We start from the raw sequence: 6,000 nt of genomic DNA, 5'->3' as shown, positions 1-6,000 counted from the left end.
TTGCTTCCCCAACCAATCGGACTTTTGCTTCAATTATCAACCGGATATCATTCGGTATGCCATATGACATCATCAACCTTAGTCGCTCACATCTAGCTTTATAAATTTTTTTCAACGCATTATCAGGTAAACAAGCAAAATATTTACGAAGATTCACAATACAAGCATCCATATTATTATTATTATTATATATTTCAATTATTTTGGAAAAACTGAAAAAACCGACTTAGATAGTCACGGAGTACCTTTATCCGCCACTTAACCGGGAAATGAACTAGAATCTGCAAAAACAAAATGAAAATATCAAACAACTATTGTGGATCATATAAAGGCATAAAATCATCATTAAGAATTTCATTTTCTATAAAAGGCTTGAGTCTTTGCCCATTAACTTTAAACACATCATTATTTTTAGGATTTTCAATATCAACAGCACCATGAGGATAAACAAATTTAACTATAAATGGTCCTGACCATCTCGATCTTAGTTTTCCTGGAAATAAATGCAAACGAGAATTATAAAGTAAAACTTTTTGTCCAATTTCAAATGACTTTCTCATAATATTTTTATCATGAAAGGCTTTAGTTTTATCTTTATAAATCTTTGAATTTTCATATGCATCATTTCTTAATTCTTCTAGTTCATTTAATTGCAATTTTCTTAATTTAGATGCATCATCTAAATTAATATTAAATGCTTTAATTGCCCAATAAGCTTTATGTTCAAGTTCAACCGGTAAATGACAATGCTTACCAAAAACTAACCTATATGGTGACATCCCTAATGATGTCTTAAATGCAGTTCTATATGCCCATAATGCATCAGTTAATCTTAAAGACCAATCTTTTCGATTTGGATTAACTGTTTTTTCTAAAATTTGTTTTATTTCTCTATTTGCAAGTTCAACTTGACCATTACTTTGAGGATGATATGGGGTAGAAACTTTATGTGTAATGCCATATTTTCTTAACAAAGAAGAAAATGATTTATTTATAAAATGACTTCCCCCATCACTAATTATTGCTCTAGGTATTCCAAATCGACTAAAAATATTTTCTTTTAAAAATTTTATAACAACTTTATGATCATTAGTTCTACATGCAATTGCTTCAATCCATTTTGAAACATAATCAACAGCGACTAAAATGTACGTATATCCAAAAGATAATGGAAATGGACCCATAAAATCTATCCCCCAACTATCGAATATTTCAATAATTATGATTGGATTTAAAGGCATCATGTTTCGTTTTGAAATTGATCCCATCTTCTGACAGTTTTCACAAGATTTGCAAAATAAATGCGTATCTTTGAATAAAGAGGGCCAATAAAATCCACATTGTAAGATTTTTGCAGCTGTTTTATTGGATGAAAAATGACCTCCACATGCTTCAGAATGACAAAATTTAATAACATTACTTACTTCATTGTCGGGTATGCATCGTCGAAAAATTTGGTCAGGACAATAATTAAAGAAGTAAGGATCATCCCAATAAAATTTTTTAACTTCTATCAAGAATTTATTCTTATCCTGTGAATTCCAATGAGAAGGCATTTTATTTGTCATAATAAAATTTACAATGTTAGCAAACCAGGGCATAATAGTAGCATAAAACAACTGATCATCTGGAAAATTTTCATTTATTGGTATTTCATTATGAGATGATTAAGTCATTATTTTAGATAAATGATCGGCTATGATATTTTCTTTTCCTTTTTTATCTTTAATTATAATATCAAATTCTTGTAACAATAAAATCCACCGTATTAATCTTGGCTTAGCATCTTGTTTATTTGATAAATATTTTACGGCAGAATGATCAGTGTACACAATAGTAGTAGAACCAATTAAATAAGATCGAAACTTATCTAATGCAAATACTACTGAAAGTAATTCTTTTTCAGTAGTTGAATAATTTATTTGGGCACTATTTAAGGTTCTACTAGCATAATAGATTGCATACGGTTTTCCTTCTTTTCTCTGTCCTAACACAGCTCCTATAGCATAATCACTTGCATCACACATTAATTCAAATGGTAAAGACCAATCTGGAGGTTGTAAAATAGGTGATGTAATTAAAAGATTAATTATTTTTTTAAAAGCATTTTCACATTTCTGAGTCCATTCAAATTGTGTATCTTTTGTTAAAAGATTCGAAATTGGTTTAGATATTATGCTGAAATTTTTTATAAACCTTCTATAAAAACCTGCATGACCCAAGAATGATCGAACTTCTTTGACCGTTTTTGGTGATGTTAAATTAGCAATAACATCAACTTTGGCTTTATCAACTTCAATTCCTTTTTCAGATATCACATGACCTAACACAATCCCAGATTTAACCATATAATGACATTTTTCCCAATTTAAAACAAGATTTTTTTCTTCACATCGTTTTAATACTTCTTCTAGGTTTTTAAGACAATTTTCAAATGAGTTTCCAAAAACAGTTATATCATCCATAAAAACTTCTACAAATTCTTCAATCATATCACTGAAAATACTTAACATGCATCTTTGAAAAGTAGCCGGAGCATTACATAAACCAAATGGCATTCTTTTAAATGCAAAAGTTCCGAAAGGACAAGTGAAAGTAGTTTTTTCTTGATCTTCTAATGATATAGGTATTTGATAATACCCCGAATACCCATCAAGAAAACAGTAATAAGAATTTCCTGCTACTTTTTCTAGAATTTGATCTAAAAATGGTAGTGGGAAATGATCTTTTCTAGTTGCATCATTTAATTTTCTATAATCAATACACATACGCCAACTAGATGGAATCCTAGCTTGTAATAACTCTCTTTTTCATTTTTTTATAACAGTGATGCCTGACTTTTTAGGTACTACTTGTGTTGGACTTACCCATTTACTATCTGAGATTGGATAGATAATTCCAGCGTCTAATAGTTTTAATACTTCATTCTTAACAACTTCCTTCATATGTGGATTTAACCTTCTTTGTGGTTGTTGATATGTTTTAGCATTTTCTTCCAAATGAATTTTATGTGTGCAAATTAAAGGATTTATACCTTTTATATCTTTCAAAGTCCATCCAATTGCATTTTTATATTTCTTAAGTAATTTAATTAAATCTTTTTCTTGATTTGGTAGAAGAGTGGAAGAAATTACAACAGGAAATGTTTTATTTTCACCAAGAAATACATATTTCAATTCGAATGGTAAAACTTTTGATTCAAGTTTTGTATTATCATCTTTTTTAAAATTATTTTCAAACTCAAAACATTCTATTGAAAAAACTTCACATTGTTGATTTAAGTTTTCTTCTTGTATATTTTCTTCTATAATTGTTTCAATTTCATTATCATATTCATTTTCATTAATATTTGGTTGTTTACATAAATTGAACACATTAAGTTCTAGAGTCATATTTCCAAAAGACAATTTCATTATTCCATTTCGACAATTAATTAAAGCATTTGAAGTTGCTAGAAATGGTCGTCCCAATATTAATGGAATTTCATTATGTACTTCTATTGGTTGTGTATCCAAAACAATAAAATCTACAGGATATATGAATTTATCAACTTGAACCAACACATCTTCTACAATACCTCTAGGTATTTTGATTGACCTATCCGCCAGTAAGAGAGTAACAGAAGTGGGTTTTAATTCTCCTAAATTAAGTTTTTCATAAACTGAATAAGGAAGTAAACTCACACTTGCTCCCAAATCTAACAAAGTTTTTTTAATTTTATTTTCTCCAATAATACATGAAATTGTTGGACAACCAGGATCTTTATATTTTAAACTAGAATTATTTTGAAGAATAGAACTTACTTGTTCAGCCAAGAATGCTTTCTTCTTCACATGCAATTTTCTCTTCACAGTACATAAGTCTTTTAAAAATTTTGCATATGAAGGTACTTGTTTAATAGCATCTAATAATGGAATATTTATCTTTACTTGTTTAAAAACTTCATAGATATCAGAATCATTTTTTTGTTTTTTATGATTTGTTAATGCATGAGGAAATGGTGGAGGTTTATTTGATTCATTTACTATTTCAGATGATTTATCATTCAACATATTATTTTTAGAATTTAAGGTATCATCATTCTCAAAAGTATCAGGATTATCATCCTTACTCTTTGATTTTAAATGATCCTTGTTTTCATTACTATATGGATCATTAACTATTTTACCACTTCTAAGGGTAATAACAGATTTTATTTGATCAATTTTTTCATTTTTTAATTCTTGATTTTGATTTTTAGGATTAGGTTGAGGTTGAGATGGAAATTTTCCTTTTTCATGAATATTAAGTGCAGATGCAAATTTTGCAAGAGTTTCTTTCAAATCAGTCATAGATTGACTGTTTTGAATATTGATAGATTCTTGCTTTTGGATAAATGCATGAATTACATCTTCAAAGTTTTTTCTTGGAGGTGTAACATAAGGAATATAACCTTGATGATTTTGGTTATTTTGAAAATATTGTTGTGAGGGTTGTGCATTATTATCATTCCTCCAACTAAAATTAGGATGATTTTTCCATCCAGGATTATATGATGTTGAAAAAGGATCTAGTATTGGTTTTTTATAATTGTTAACATAATTTGCTTGTTCATGGAGACATTCTTTAAATGAAGGTAATGTTGGACAATCTTTTGTAGCATGATCATGTGTATCACATATATGACAAACAATTTCTTGAATACTTTTTAATTGACCACTCTTTTTCATTTCTAATGACTCAATTTTTCTTGCTAAAGATGCAAGTTTAGCTTGAATATCTATATCATCTTTAAGATTATAGATACCACCCCCATTTGTTGAATTATTGATTTTAGTTGTTGGTGGTTCTATTGTGCCTATATTATCCCAATTTTGAGCATTTTCTGCTAATGAATCCAAATACTCCATAGCTTCATTTGGGTTTTTATCTTCAAAAGTTCCATTACACATGAATTCTATCATTTGCCTATCTTTAGGTATTAGACCTTCATAAAAGTGAGAAACTATTCTCCATGTTTCAAAACCATGATGTGGGCATGTATTAAGTAATTCTTTATATCTATCCCAACATTGATAAAATGTTTCTCCTTGTTTTTGAGAAAAAGTAGTAATTTGTCTTTTAAAAGAGTTTGTTCTATGGGAAGGAAAAAACTTTTTGAGAAATTGTTGTTGCATTTCTTCCCATGATCTTATTGAACTTGATCTCAAATTTTGTAGCCATGTTTTAGCTTTATCTTTTAAAGAAAAAGGGAAAAGCTTTAATCGAACTATATCCATGCTACAATTTTGATCATTATAAGTGTTACAAACTTCCTCAAATTCTCTTAGATGTAAATATGGATTTTCAGAATCTAAGCCATGAAAATTTGGTAAAAGTTGAATAATTTGAGGTTTAAAGTTGAAATTAGATGCATCAGGAGGAAAAACTAAACAAGATGGGGCACTAGTTCTAATAGGGTTCATATGGTGCCTAAGTGTTCTTAATTGATCATGTTCTTGATTATTATTATTATTATTGTTATTATTGTTATCATTATCTTGATTATTTGAATTATCATCCATGTTTAAATTATTTTCAGATACTCGAATAAGTCTACCACTTTTTTTTGACTCCAAATACTCATAAAAAAAACAACACAATACTTATAAATAAAACATAATTAACAAATATAAACTTAATTTATACCTCCCCGGCAACGGCGCCAAAAACTTGCTACTACTTAAATTATAATTCACCCAAGTGTAGGTTGTCTGCAAGTAATATATTTCGTAAGTACGAGATCGATCCACAGAGAGGTTATTTTAAGTTTAAATTTATTAATTTATAGATTACCAAATGCAAGAACGAAGTTTACAAATTATAAATTTTGTCAAGGCTCGAGGATTTATTCTTGGTTTATGCAATATTGTTTAACTAAAAGTAAAACAAAGGAAACCACCATAAATAATGGTTCCAAGAAAATTAAATATTTAAACACACACCTAATATAATATAGTTCCCACTATAGAAAATACCGAA

At 28.4% G+C, this 6,000-nt stretch overlaps 1 non-coding gene across 1 annotated transcript; it reads left to right on the top strand.

Annotated features, from left to right (window-relative positions):
- Window positions 1-5,001: 5,001 nt before the first annotated feature.
- Window positions 5,002-5,112, top strand: LOC140981895 (small nucleolar RNA R71). The gene has a single exon (XR_012176170.1). It is a non-coding gene; the product is annotated as a small nucleolar RNA R71 (small nucleolar RNA).
- The last annotated feature ends 888 nt before the right edge of the window (window positions 5,113-6,000 follow it).

This window comes from Primulina huaijiensis, chromosome 7 (assembly GCF_012295235.1).
Source record: "Primulina huaijiensis isolate GDHJ02 chromosome 7, ASM1229523v2, whole genome shotgun sequence".
NCBI classification, from domain to species: Eukaryota; Viridiplantae; Streptophyta; class Magnoliopsida; order Lamiales; family Gesneriaceae; genus Primulina; species Primulina huaijiensis.
The sequence above is the reverse complement of the archived record's forward strand: the minus strand, read 5'-3'. Positions and strand labels throughout refer to the sequence as shown.